The following is a 14,394-nucleotide window of genomic DNA, read 5'->3' as shown; positions in this document are numbered from 1 at the left end:
AATTAAGATATTTGAGAACAGTGGAATTTTTTATCAGAGCTTTTATTGTAGAAAATCGTAACCAAAGCAAAGTTTATTAATTTTTCTGTTTTTAATAAATGCGTTTTTGTTTTGTTTTTTTTAAAACCTGATGGCCCAGTCTCACCCAGACCCTAGCTCCAGTGGCCCCCAGGTAAATTGAGTTTGAGACCCCTGCACTCACTAAGGCATTACCAATAGGCTGTCATGTGCATGCCAAAGCTCCAGGTGGCGCTACAGCTACCGTACTGTCAGGCAGCTAACAAAGAAAGCACAGTGAGAATCCCGAAATGGGACTTTCAAAGTTGCTCATAACAGAATTATAGTAACAAATATGAATTGTCGCATATACGCTGATAAAAGATTTCCATAAAGTTTTTGTGCTGACTTGGCTTAGCCTATGTTTATGTATATTTACCAACACAAATAAATGGACATTACTTTACATGGCCCTTTCTAATATGGTTCAGTAATAATTAATAGCGCATGCATTCATTAAAGGACTTACTCACCATCTACTCCTCGTCACTGTGCAGTTTTGCCCCCGAGTGGAATTTCAGGCTCATTATGTGTTGGGCTCATTTGTTATTTCCGTCTGATTATTTTCCTCTTACCTTTACAGCATTTTATTCTCCGGCTCTTTTGAAGCAAAAATCAACATTTGGATTGTGAAAGCAAAGTGAGTCGTAATTCAGATGGCAAGTTTTATAGCTACGCTCGTGTGAGGCGTCGCTTCCATTATATTCACGCTTGATAGATGATGATATTCCCGCACAGCAGAGAGAGAAAGTAGCAGAAAGGTACATTTAATTGGGAGAAACATCTCACCATATTTGATCAGGAACAACATTCAAGAGCGTTACGACAAGACTAAAAATGAGATAAAGGATGGACATATTATAAGACTGCAACTACAATATAGATTTAGTAGATTTGTCACGGTGCGCCACCGCTTGGTTGCATCATTTTTCAGCATGCACCCCGCTGAGACTCTGTGTCACAGATATAAATGGAGCCAATAAAGATGGAAAGCATGCACGGTGCATCTATAAAAGCACCAATGGAACCATGTCAGAGCCTTAAGGAGAAGTTGAAGAGGCCATGTTTGTCATTGCCATGCTTCTGCAACTACGAGGTTGGGATTTCTATTTGCGGGGTGTCGCCTGGACTGTAAATAACACTGAAAATCCAAGTTGTACATTAAAATCAGCAGAAGATTTGCCTCTCAATGTAAAGAAAAAGAAAGGGAGTTAACACCCCGCTTCATCACTGTTTCTCCTCTTTTTAATAATTCAAGCGGCCCTTCACCTTGTGCTGTCTCATTTGCTGCCGTGCACGGATAGCGAAAGCCTGTTTTCTGAACACAAAGTCATCTTAAGAGACCATTAAAGTCTTCCTCCGTCTCATTCCTCTCTGCTTTTGCGGAACAAGACAAGTACAAGACTCCAGCCCGCTGAAATGCATTTAGATGCCGCTGCGTGCTTCGCAGACTGGCACCAAAATGACAGTTAACACGAGTGTTAAACATTGCGTTCATCATCGTGGAATGTGTAATACAGCAAATCAAATGTTTCGGAGAGAGGAAATATCAAGTTAATCCTCGTCGCTAGGGACTAGGCCAAATAAGGCTGCGTGTGACCAGACTGTTACGATACCCACTTCCTTTCACATGACATGATGGGACATGAGAGAGGACAACAAACAAGATGAGACAAGATGTCCAGAGACAGGAACATCCTGGTGAAGAGAGGCCTGCATAAAAGGAAATGAAGGAAAGGCAGCTGTAGGGAAAAATAAAAGAGACACTGCAATGGACTGCCTCAAACTTATTGTATATGTATTTTTGGGGCAGATAGTATTATTGATCTACATAATTAATCTAATATCTATTAATCTAATATTTCTGATCTAACTGCCGTTACATGCTAAACTGATTTGCTCTCCTACTAGGGAAAAGTGTAAGCTCTTTCTTTCTTCTTAATTTATTTCAGACATGCATACTTATTGTACTTACTGTTACATTATTCTTTCTCACATATACACTTACAATACAATACACTTACAATATATATATATATAAATATATATATATATATACATACATACACACATATATGCATACATATACATACACACATATCTATATATATATATATACATACATGCACACACACAAAATGAGTCTGAAAAGGAGCAGGAAGAAGCAAAGCTTATTAAATCCTACCCCTTTACCAGCTCCACCTTCCCCGTAATATAATTTATGATTTGATTTGATGTTTTGTTGTCATGCAAATTTTGAAGCGGCCAAACCGGAGCAAGAGGGGATAGAAAAGATGAAAAAAGAAAATACAAAGAGAGCCAATAACAATAGAACAACAGAAACAAACAGGACCGCAAATGTCTACGATGGTTATAAAAGACCACAATGAAGAGGACAAAGTATTATCAACAGTAATATTACACCATTATTACATACGGTGATGATACAGTCCATCGGTAACCACTGGAAACCAAAATACGGCAGCAATTTTCAACATATTTTGTTTTCCTGGGAGCTAAAGACCTCCCTGAAGGTCACTGCTTCTCTGCTTTTGCCACTTCACGGACAGATGATTTGTGAATTGTTCAGTATTGATCCAATTCTATCCATTATTATAGGGATGCAATTATAGGGAGAGGGGCGGGGTTACGGATGAGGGGGGACTGGAGCCGACCCTTGAGCTGGGGGGAGGAGTCTGTGGAATCCAACAGTTTCAGAAAACACAGATTTGCCCTGTACACAACCTGGATATTTATGAAGTATTTGATTAAAATGAACTTAGTTTCCTGCCCCATTGGGATCTAGTATCATTTGAAAAGGCCCGGAATTGAGCGGAATACGTCAAATCCAGTCGTCAGTGTGATGATAATGTATAGCATCCATACAAGACCAGTTTAAAGACCAGTTTAAACTGGCTGTGCTGCTGTAAAAGTCATTAACGGAATGTGTCAAAACGGACAAAAAAAAGAACCATGGCGGGATGAGAGCATTGCGCATGGGCGTCATAGTGGCGCAGCTTAGCCAGCGAGGCCTGGCGCTGGCCGAGGCGGGCAAACTGGAAAAGATGGCGCCGCTACTACAGTCAAACTGTTGTGTGATATCGCATTGAAACAGATTGAGATTAGCTTTCTGTGATCCACTGAGGAGAAAAGCGGGATGCAGTGTGGGATGGTGGGGGGAAAAAAGAAATGGAGGGCGGCTTTTATAATGTGGAAGAGGCATACTTCAGAGTCAAGTTTACTTGTTTGCACTGAATTTAGTAGGATTGAGTGTAGAAAGTCTGCTGTAACGAGTGGAGAACACATTCATTTGGAGATTCATATATTTACTATTACTATTACACATTATTACTATCTTATATGTTCATGTAGTAAATTTATGCTCCTTCATCTACTTTATCTACACTAGCTCGAGGGTAAATTACATCCATGTATATTTATGTTTTTGCCGAGTATATACAAGGAAGGGATTTTCCAAACGGGATTGTCAATTATCACTGCAGGATTACACATCTGCCAGCCAGGGGGCAATCTTCCACATGGTATGATTGACAGGCTGATCCCCTGTGTGTAAAGTGGGCGGGGACCCAAGGCAAGTCGTTTATGCGCTTTGACGGCGGATTGGCATTGCCCCAAGTATAGGGATCGAATTCCGAGTCAATATCTAATCTAGCTCAGTTGGTTGTTTGTCCATGTGATCGTCCATGTGAACCAAACATTCCTGATCCTGGTCTCTGATATCCTTTGTTGAGCAGAAAGACCTATCAGTCATTCCTACGTGGTTCGCTTCCTTGTCTATGTTCCCACGGGGGAGAATTGAAACTGGTCTGTGAAAGCGGTCCATAAGGAATAACACCCACACTAAACCCAAATAGTCCATCGTAAACTGCCCGTCATTGACTTCCAGCATCATTTCTGCCTCTTTTTGTGCTCAATACTCACGCAACGCATCCATGAGTTGAACCTGAATGCATCCATGCCTTCCAAAGCGGAGTGACTTTTCAAATAACTGGAATTGTCTTTCCGGCTTGAGGGAACGACTTAATTTATTCATTCAAGTTCATCCTTGAGGCTGAGTGTAATCTGTTATGAAAACAATATAAGTTAGCGGACGCTGCAGCTTACAGCATCCAGCAGGGGGTTGAGTCACAGGACGAAGAGGAGGAGGAAACGGGGACAGGGTTTCATGGGGAGGCAGTTCGGATAATGAAGGGTTTATTAGATGAGGCACTTGGCGGTGACCCCCGTCAATCTGCTGCTTGTTAAAGCAAGTTGGGTCACACCTCCAGTCTGCTCGTTATTTATGCTGTATGGTGTGTATTCATGTGTGTTTTCTGTCATGTAACGGGTGGGCTCCATTGTGTGGACGTAGAAAGAAATGAGCATAACTCTTAAATCAGGGGTCTCAAACTCAATTTACTTAGGGGCCACTGGAGCTAGGGTCTGGGTGAGACTGGGCCGCATCAGGTATTCCAAAAAAAAAAACGCATTTATTAAACACAAAAAAAAATTAAAAAACAATTTTCTACAAGAAAAGCTCTGATAAAACATTCCACTGTTCTCAAAAATCTTACTTTTTATTTTTCTACACAAAATAAGATGAAAAATAAACAAATCAAGAATAAAGAAAATCAATCAGTAATAAATAAATATAATAATAATAAAACGGCAAAAAATAAAAACGTAAGAAACCACATATAGTTGGTGGGTAGACAAATTATTTTTTTCAGATTAAAATGAACAAAGCATTATTAGAGCCCTGTAGACATGACAAAACACGACTATAGTCACATTTATACTCTTTTTATTTACAACATATTGCGCAACTGCAGGGTCTTGAGACACATGCTAACTCGCAAACTAGAGAGCTAGCGACCCAAACGGTAGCCTTCGAGTTATTTCCTTTACACTTAAATAGCCAAAAACCTACCACTTCCACACGGATAGGGAGGATAACTTTTAACAGTTATTTAACCTTTAACATGAACATTAATCAAATGTAATAATTTTTTCTGGGTACATGATACCATACAGCATCCATATCAAACTTGCGCGGGCCGCACTAATATTAAACTTTCATATCAAGGCGGGGGCCTCAAACTAGTGTCCTGCAGGCCACATTTGGCCCACGGGCCGCATGTTTGAGACCACTGCCTTAGTGTTTTTACACTAAAATTGGGTGGGAAATTGAAAAGCTTGGATCAGGTTAGAATCCGAAAGAGAACTTTAGTTCACATCAGTCGTTGTGAAATTAATAGTTCCGCCATCTAAACTGAGCATTATTATCTTTCACTGGCATTATTTTTTTTTACAGCCCATTAAAGAGTGCTTGTGTACCTAATGTTGTGGCCATTAAATGTATGAGGATATAAAGGCTAACGAGGGGAACCTCAAATCACCCCCAATTATTTTCCACTTTGCCCATAATGACGCTCGCTTGCATGTGCACGCCATTACGTCGCCATAAATCTACCGGAGAGCCTCCCCACTTTGCATTCTTCAAGTGGAGCGCCACATCTGTGGCGGGCGTCACGGAGGAGCGAAGAGCAGCTGTTTTATGTGCCGGGATGCCGGCATAGGCTGCTTGTTGGAATCCATCGTCATCCTTCACATTTTTCATCTCCATTATTGCTTAGCATTTCTGCATCTGCACTTTGCCAGCTGTTCAACCTCCATGTTTAAGCCACAGCCCCGTTCTGCCGTTACCGAGTGCAGACCTGTATGTGTGTGAAAGTGGATGGAGGATTTTTAATATCTGCTGAGGGGGAAAAAAATGAAAGCATAAATCACTACAAGAGTGTTGGGTGTTATCAGTCGAAGCTAAGCTAAGCTGCTACCAGCTCTGACCAGCCAATGCATGCATAAGTTGCCATGTTGCTAATACTGCGCTTGGAGGCACAAAAAGGCGACACACAATCTAGGCCAGCGCTTTTGTTTGCTTTGCTTTCACACTCGCAGTCTCTCTACGTCTTCTTTGCATGTTTTTATCTATATCGCTCAAAGTTTAATTTGACCTTCCGGTTAATGCAGAATAAAAACGCCTTCCTTCTTGGTGCGCTCCTGAGTGATTGTTTGCTGTAGCTGCAGATGTATGGACTTAATTAAACCCTGCATAAATGTATGAATACGTAGCGGCCAGATGCACGATACAAAAGTAATGCGACAAGCTGCGAAATGCAAAGAGGTGTGATCACACGGCTCGCCAGCTTTTCTGCTCATCACTTCCGGTTTTGCATTGCCGTTGAAATGACTCTATTTGTTTTCATGCACTGTGAACACACTCAGGGACACACAATGCTAATTTGGATCAGAACCACATTGCACACTATTTTTCAAACAAAGCTCTGGAAGGAAATTGTAAAAATATCATTTTTTCTTTAGTAAGCAATTTACTTGGGGGGCCACTGGAGCTCGGGTCTAGGTGAGATTGGGCATCAGGTTTTCCCCCCCAAAAAAACAAAAAAACGCATTTATTAAAAACAATTTTTTTTTTTAAAACTTCACTTTGGTTCCAATTTTCTATAAGAAAAACATTCCACTGTTCTCAAATATCTTACTTTTTATTTTTCTACACAAAATAAGATGAAAAATAAATACACAAATCAAGAATAAAGAAAATCAACCAATCAGTAATAAATAAATAAATATAATAATAATAATAATAAAACGGCAAATAATAAAAACTTAAAAAATCACATATAGTTGGTGGATAAACAAATTATTTTTTTCCGACTAAAATGAACAAAGCATTATTAGAGCCCTGTAGACATGACAAAACACGACTATAGTCACATTTATACTCTTTTTATTTACAACATATTGCGCAATTGCAGGGTCTTGAGACACATGCTAACTCGCAAACTAGAGAGCTAGCGACCTAAACGGTAGCCTTCAAGTTATTTCCTTTAAACTTAAATAGCCAAAAACTTACCACTTCCACACGGATAGGGAGGATAACTATTAATAGTTATTTAACCTTTAACATGAACATTAATCAAACGTAATAATTTTTCTGGGTACATGATTAAACTTTCATATGAAGGCGGGGGCCTGAAACTAGTGTCCAGCGGGCCACATTCGGGCCGCGAGTTTGAGACCCCTGCAATATACACTCTACTTTACATATGATGCAGAGGTTCATCCGGTGGGATTTCTGCATGATGATGGTATACAAATGGGGTCACTGTGGGCATCCTCATGGCCCATTATGGTGCTATCACCTTCGAGTGGAGGCGTACGTCCAAGGTTTGTAGTGATTGATGTTCCTTCACAGGCCTGTGGGCTTTGGGGATGGCACATGTGACCTTTGCAAAGGCGAGTGGATCAGCAACTCTTGCCCGACCTGGAGGAAGGCTAGCGTGACCTTCTCCTGCACGGAGAGGACGCCTTGCACTAACCTGCAAACATTCTGTGGACATTGCTTATCTTTCCAGAAGGGTAATGGACTGATAACTACAAGTCCACTCCCCCCTTGAATATAAAAATGAGTGGAGAATAAACCCCCCATAACACACACAAATCAACAATTAATTTGTAGCTCGGGTGCCATGTCTTTGCATTTTACATGACATGGAATGTTATGTAATGCCGTGAGACGCCTATACAGCATTCCAAGGTTATTCATAGCATCAATGTCACGTGACCGCAACAGTAAGGTGATTATTACCTGCGGGGTTCCTAAATCTATTATAAGCGGCAAATACTTCCTTTTAAAAATTTAAATAGAGCAAGAGTGCATGGAGGCGATGGCCGTGTCGCTGCAGGGATTAGCCTCAAACTGATGAGGACAGCACGATGTGGTTAAACAAATCAGGGACATGTTCTCCCAATAAGAACGCCACGATGAGGATGATCATTTATCATTCAATCCCAGACATTTTTTTCAAAATACAGAACATTGTGTTCTATGGCGATATACGTAAGCATGGAACCTACCGAGCTGATTAGCTTCTGAGAGACAAATGTGGAGTCACCAACATGGAGGACACGCTTATAGTATGTTCTCAGGTTGTGTTGCTGCATCCAACACACATCGGGCACAGAAATCCCAAGACTCTCAAGACACAAAACCAAAACCTCAAGAAAGACTGGAACATTGGACTATAAGGTGAACGAGTGGTCTTATTGAGAGTTAAAGGAAGTGCTTAAAAATAGTGTGCTACAAAACATTAATACAGTAAACCTCGGATATATCGGACTCGGATATATCGGAAATTCGCTCACAACAGACAGATAAAAAAGAACCGATTTTTCTGTAATGCATTTCCAATAAAAATTCATTGCATATATCGGATTTTTTATAACGGATTTCGCCTATTTCGGACAAATTCTCCAGTCCCGTTCCAATGCATTTCCATTAAATTTCCCTCGCGTATATCGGATGGCCGCATCGTGGCGCTCCGATTCGCCGAATCGTGACAGGCCGCTATACGACGTCATTTGCAGCGTTGCCTGCGCGTCCAGGTACATTGGAAACATAGTCAAGGAAGTGCCTTTTTATAACGGATAAAATCCGATTTACGCATCTACCGGATATAAATCCGATATATGCGTAAAACGGACATTTTCCGGTATACGCATATAACGGATTTCGCTTATATCGGACAAAACCAGTGGGAACAATTGAATCCGATATATCCGAGGTTTACTGTATTCATTATTTCAGTGATTCTTGTTGGGTTTTCCTGTTTTGGTATTAGGGTCCCAACCCCAAACACCCAAACGTGTGTATTTTTAATATATTTTTACCATACACAACTTGCTGATTTCAACTGTCCATCAGCGTTTGGATGTCAAACGCAATGCATCTGCATGCATGGCGGCGCCTTAACTCGTCTTTGCTCTTTCACCCTGAGGCGGATTCCAAATAACCCCGGGAGACTCTCCCCTGACTGCCTCCCTCCCATTGCTTGAAGAGAGCTACTGAGCTGTGACAAATGACTTTACAAGCGATTTGGGTGTAATAATTGATTAAGGGCCTGATTGATCCAGTCATTGACCTCTAATTAAAAGAGGTGCACAGCTGCAGGCTAAACGCCTTTAGAAAAGAGAACATGCTCACAGATAATTCAATTCGAATCCAGTGAAAATTTGAAGTAGAGTTATAGTAGTAGTAGTACGGTTTGCAAACAAAAGTGCGTCGGAGTCTCTTTGTCTCTTTTTTTGTTGTTGTTTGTTTAACATCATCATTCAGTGCGCTGGAGCGCTTGAGCATGCATGAGATAAATATTTAAGTTGGACACTGAATGTGGTTTCTTTAGTGGCGCCCAGCGAGGAAGGAGGTTGAAGACACGTATGCGTGAACAGGATTCTGCACTTAGTGCCGCTGCACTATAATTGCGTTATTGTGTGTACTCGTGTGTGACACTTTGCTTTAATAACAGCCGTGCTTTGGATTTTTTTGTGCGGTGCGTTGAAATGTGGAAGCGCATCATATTTGATGGATTACTCCTATACATGTGCCGTATATTTAAACACACTCGTGCTGTGCATTGTAAACAACCAGGCGAGAACAAACACTATTGGTTCTTTCACCTTTTTTTTTTTTTGCCACAGTTTTAATAAATTCACATCGATCTATGTCATCTCGGATTGTACGTGCACACACTTTATGCTGCAGGCGGCCATCATTCCTTTGGTGCTTTGTTCACAGTCAGGAAAAGTGGAGCCAGTGTTTTCTGAAAATATTTAAGAGAGGAGATTTCACGATCATTGTATAGCTCTACAACATACATACTGTGTACAGCAGGGGGCCACTGGAGCTCGGGTCTAGGTGAGACTGGGCCGCATCAGGTTTTCAAAAAAAAAAACGCATTTATTAAAAACAAAAAAATGTAAAAAACTTCGCCTTGGTTCCAATTGTCTACAAGAAAAGCTGTGGTAAAACATTCCACTGTTCTCAAATATCTTACTTTTTATTTTTCTACACAAAATAAGATGAAAAATAAATAAACAAATCAAAAATAAAGAAAATCAATCAATCAGTAATAAATAAATAAATATAATAATAATAATAAAACGGCAAATAATAAAAACTTAAGAAACCACATATAGTTGGTGGGTAGACAAATTATTTTTTTTCAGATTAAAATGAACAAAGCATTATTAGAGCCCTGTAGACATGACAAAACACGACTATAGTCACATTTATACTCTTTTTATTTACAACATATTGCGCAACTGCAGGGTCTTGAGACACATGCTAACTCGCAAACTAGAGAGCTAGCGACCTAAACGGTAGCCTTCAAGTTATTTCCTTTAAACTTAGCCAAAAACTTACCACTTCCACACGCATAGGGAGGATAACTTTTAACAGTTATTTAACCTTTAACATGAACATTAATCAAACGTAATCATTTTTTCTGGGTACATGATACCATACAGCATCCATATCAAACTTGCGCGGGCCGCACTAACATTAAACTTTCATATCAAGGCGGGGGCCTCAAACTAGTGTCCTGCGGGCCACATTTGGCCCGCGGGCCACGTGTTTGAGACCCCTGGTATACAGTATTCATACAGATATCCCTATTCAACGCAGTGTGAAGTTATTTATACATTTATTTATGTGGCCTTTCTTGGCCTGACAGGGCCGGAAGGGAGGTAGACCGGCTAATGGATGAATTGATAGGTGGATGATGTGCATTGCATGTGATTGCATGTTCTCCCCGTGCATGCGTGGGGTTTTCTCCGGGTACTCCGGTTTCCTCCCACATTCCAAAAACATGCAAGGTTAATTGCCGACTCCAAATTGTCCATAGGTATGAATGTGAGTGTGAATGGTTGTTTGTCTATATGTGCCCTGGGATTGGCTGGCCACCAGTCCAGGGTGTTCAGCTGGGATAGGCTCCAGCACGAGAGCCTGATGACATAAGTCATGGTGCGTCACAGTATGGCGAGAGAATAGTTAAAGCAGCACAGAAGATCATGGTCTGCCCCCCCCGCCTCCCTGATGGACATATACACCTCCCGCTGCCTCAGCAGAGCATCAAAGACTGTCAAGGACAGCTCCCACCCTGGGTTTGAACTCTTTAACCTGCTGCCCTCCGGAAGGCGCTACATGGGGTGTCAAAACAAGGACCACCAGACTGAAGAACAGGTTTTTTTTTTATACATTTTTGCAGTTAGGCACCCCCTTTGTACACCACGTTTCTCAACTGTAATGGAAGGACAAAGTAAAGAGGCAAAAACATACCACTGGAATACCTTACATTACCTTACATACCTTACCTTAACCTTACATTCTGAAAGAGGTCAGGTGTGTGTAACTTGGAAGGTGCGTGTCACTGTCATGTCGTGTTTGTTTTTCTTTTTTTAGCTATCATAAAGTCAAATACATGCAAGCTGTGTTCATACTCTAATGAATGAGTGAATGAATTTGACTGCCAAGATGGAGGATTATGTACTCACGCTCACCAGGAGGTGATCAGACGTTTGCAACAAAGTACCAGAACCATTTCCTGTTGAATAAAAGGCTGTGTCTTCTTCGTATCCACATAAAAGGTACAAACACAAATGTTTTTCTTGTTATCCTCTTAGTGAGCAACATGTATTGACTTAAAAAAAAAAAAACCCGAAAGAGTCAGAACCTCGCCAGCCATGAACCTCACGTCACTGCTCATAAAAAAGACGTGATGATGTGTCGTTTGACATAGACGGGTTGGCGTCATTGGCGTGATGGACCATTTTTCTCTCAATACATCCTCTTATACTCTTGAAAAAGGTTGCCCCCCCCCCCCCCCCCCCCGGCATATTCATACATGTGACCTGTGACGGACTGCGTAAAAGTTTCCTGAAGTCATTTCACTTCAAAGATACTGAGGCTGTGACCAATTTGCTTTGCTGGCTTCCGATTGTCGACAACAGTAATTACACACAGATTTAATTAATGTGCGAACAGGAGAGGAGGAGCTGGCTTTGGGGTTTGGGGGGCGGGGGGGCTTTCAACTGTACTTTTGGAGTAGACGACAAAAAATAAGAAGAGAGAAAGATTAGACAGTGGAAACAACATTCGGAATTCTTTTTGATAACTCCTAGAAATCTCTGGTGGGTCTTGAGTATGTTCTTCATCCATCTGTTCCTCCTGTTTCATCTTTTTCTGGTTGTCGCCTTAATGCGTCCCTCTCCTCCATTCTGTCTCTTCGCTCTACGTGCCTCCTCATCATATTGATGACGGTATTGTTCATTCAGAAGAACACTTGGCGGAGGTGTGTGCAAACAGTTTGGGTAGCATCCCGGATGATAGGCATCTAGACACATTGAAAGGTATAAGGGTCAGAGGTTAAGGGGAACACCTCCCTTGTGTGACCTGCATCCCCCCCTCCCCCATGTCCTCCACAAGCTATACCAGCAAACTCCCTTTAATACACGTGATGCTGTAATGGAGATTAATGCACACCAGCACAGGAACATGTTCAGCATCCACACGCTCAGGACGCAATGGAGAATGAGGCATAGTGGGAATACAAAGCGACACAGTGTGGGTGTGTTTGTGTATGTGTTGTCCTGGACCAGAAGAAACGAGGACAGAGAGATGGATTGGATTCACAGACGGGAAGGTGCACAAAGCTTACTCGCGACGAAAAGGGAGCCCTCTTGAATGTTTCCTCATATGTATGTATACACACACACACACGCGTGTGCTAAATGCCCCTAGGTCAAGGTCATGGTTTCTCGACAGCCCCTTCGGGCGTTATGGAAAATGCGTGAGTGCCGAAACCAACACAGCGGCAGATGGACACTGACAAGACCCAAAACCTCTTCATTAATGCAGCATGTAACTAGGATGGCAAGTGTGTGTGTGTGTGTGTGTGTGTTTGTGTTCAGCCCCAGTTTCTCAGTGACAGGCGGCCAAGTGCTATCCAGTTACAGCCTGGCCTTGTTCCGAGTTGAACACACACACACACACACACACACACACACACACACACGGAGGGCTGAGGTTACAGTGGCCCATTTAAAAGGCAGATGAAGACACGATTACTGGCAGGGGACGGAAACACACGGTAATGTGTAGTTAGTGGGCAGGGATATACAATAAATATCATTTTTTTTCCTCTTTAATTATCTTTCCAGAACTGCATGTGATGCAAAAAACTTTTTTGTAGTATCAGTGTCATATACTTTGGCCATAATTTGAGGTACCCATTCAGATTATATTGATAATGTCTTGATATATTTTTTTTCACATTGTGCATGTACCTAAAAAAGGCACAGTAACACAATTTGAGGTACCCATCCAGGTTATATTGTATTGATAAAGTCTTGATTTTTTTTTTTTTTTTTGCACAGGATCACATTGTGCATGTACCTAAGAAAGGCACAGTAACACAATTTCAGGTAGCTGAAGTCAAAGTTCAAGCTCCCCCTTGATTTTTTTTTTTCCTTAAATCATTCCAGGATAAATCATGTTCATTGTGAACACTTTCTGTTTGCCATTTTTGGCTTGATTGCAAGTTGATTTTACATCTAATTTCATTCACCCTGCCTCTCTGCTCTTTGTCCCTGACGTCAGCACTGATTTTGGGAGCGAGGGACATTTTAGTATGCAGCTCCGTCTGCCCACAATCAGCTCCAAAGCCGAATGAATTTCACAGAGCTTGTCTCAGTGGGAGGCTTTAAAGACATTTAAAATGACCCGGAGATTGCTAAATGTGCTTGTAAATGCTTTATACTGATTTATTAGCCTCCGTTTCATCCTTGGTTTTGACAACTGGGGACGGATTTGATGATTATTTTGGATGTTTTGTGAACGTCTAGTTTGTTAACCACTGTTGGCCTCCAGGCTATAAACTCAGTGGCTCCATCCTGGTCACGAATTTCAGTTTTGAGAAATGCACCAGAAAAGACCAGATGACTTAGCTGAGCATTTGGGAGTTTACTGTAGATATGAACTGATTCAAAATGCTTCAAACTTTAGTGTAGCAAATAATTCTTGTCTTGTGATCTCATACTGTATGACATCTGTGCAGTCCTGGAGCCCCCTCTATGGGATTTAACGTACATTGCATCTTTTCCTCCTCAGCTGCTCTAATATTTGGATCCTCCTGTATCATTATGACAGCCATCCGTTTTCTATGCCGCTTATTCTCACTAGGTATGCTGGAGCCTATCCCATCTGTCCACACCCTGGACTTGTCGCCAGCCAATCACAGGGCACATATAAGACACTCACATTCTTACCTATGGACAATTTGGAGTCGCCAATTAACCATGCATGATTTTGGAATGTGGGATATGCCCATGGAGAATCAAACCCAGGTCTTCCCAATCTCCTGACTGTGTACCGAGCATATATTCATGCATTTTAAAATAATTCCCACACAAGCTGTTCCAAAA

The sequence above is a fragment of the Doryrhamphus excisus genome, chromosome 3 (genome assembly GCF_030265055.1).
Source record: "Doryrhamphus excisus isolate RoL2022-K1 chromosome 3, RoL_Dexc_1.0, whole genome shotgun sequence".
NCBI lineage: Eukaryota > Metazoa > Chordata > Actinopteri > Syngnathiformes > Syngnathidae > Doryrhamphus > Doryrhamphus excisus.
Note: the sequence above shows the minus strand (reverse complement) of the source record.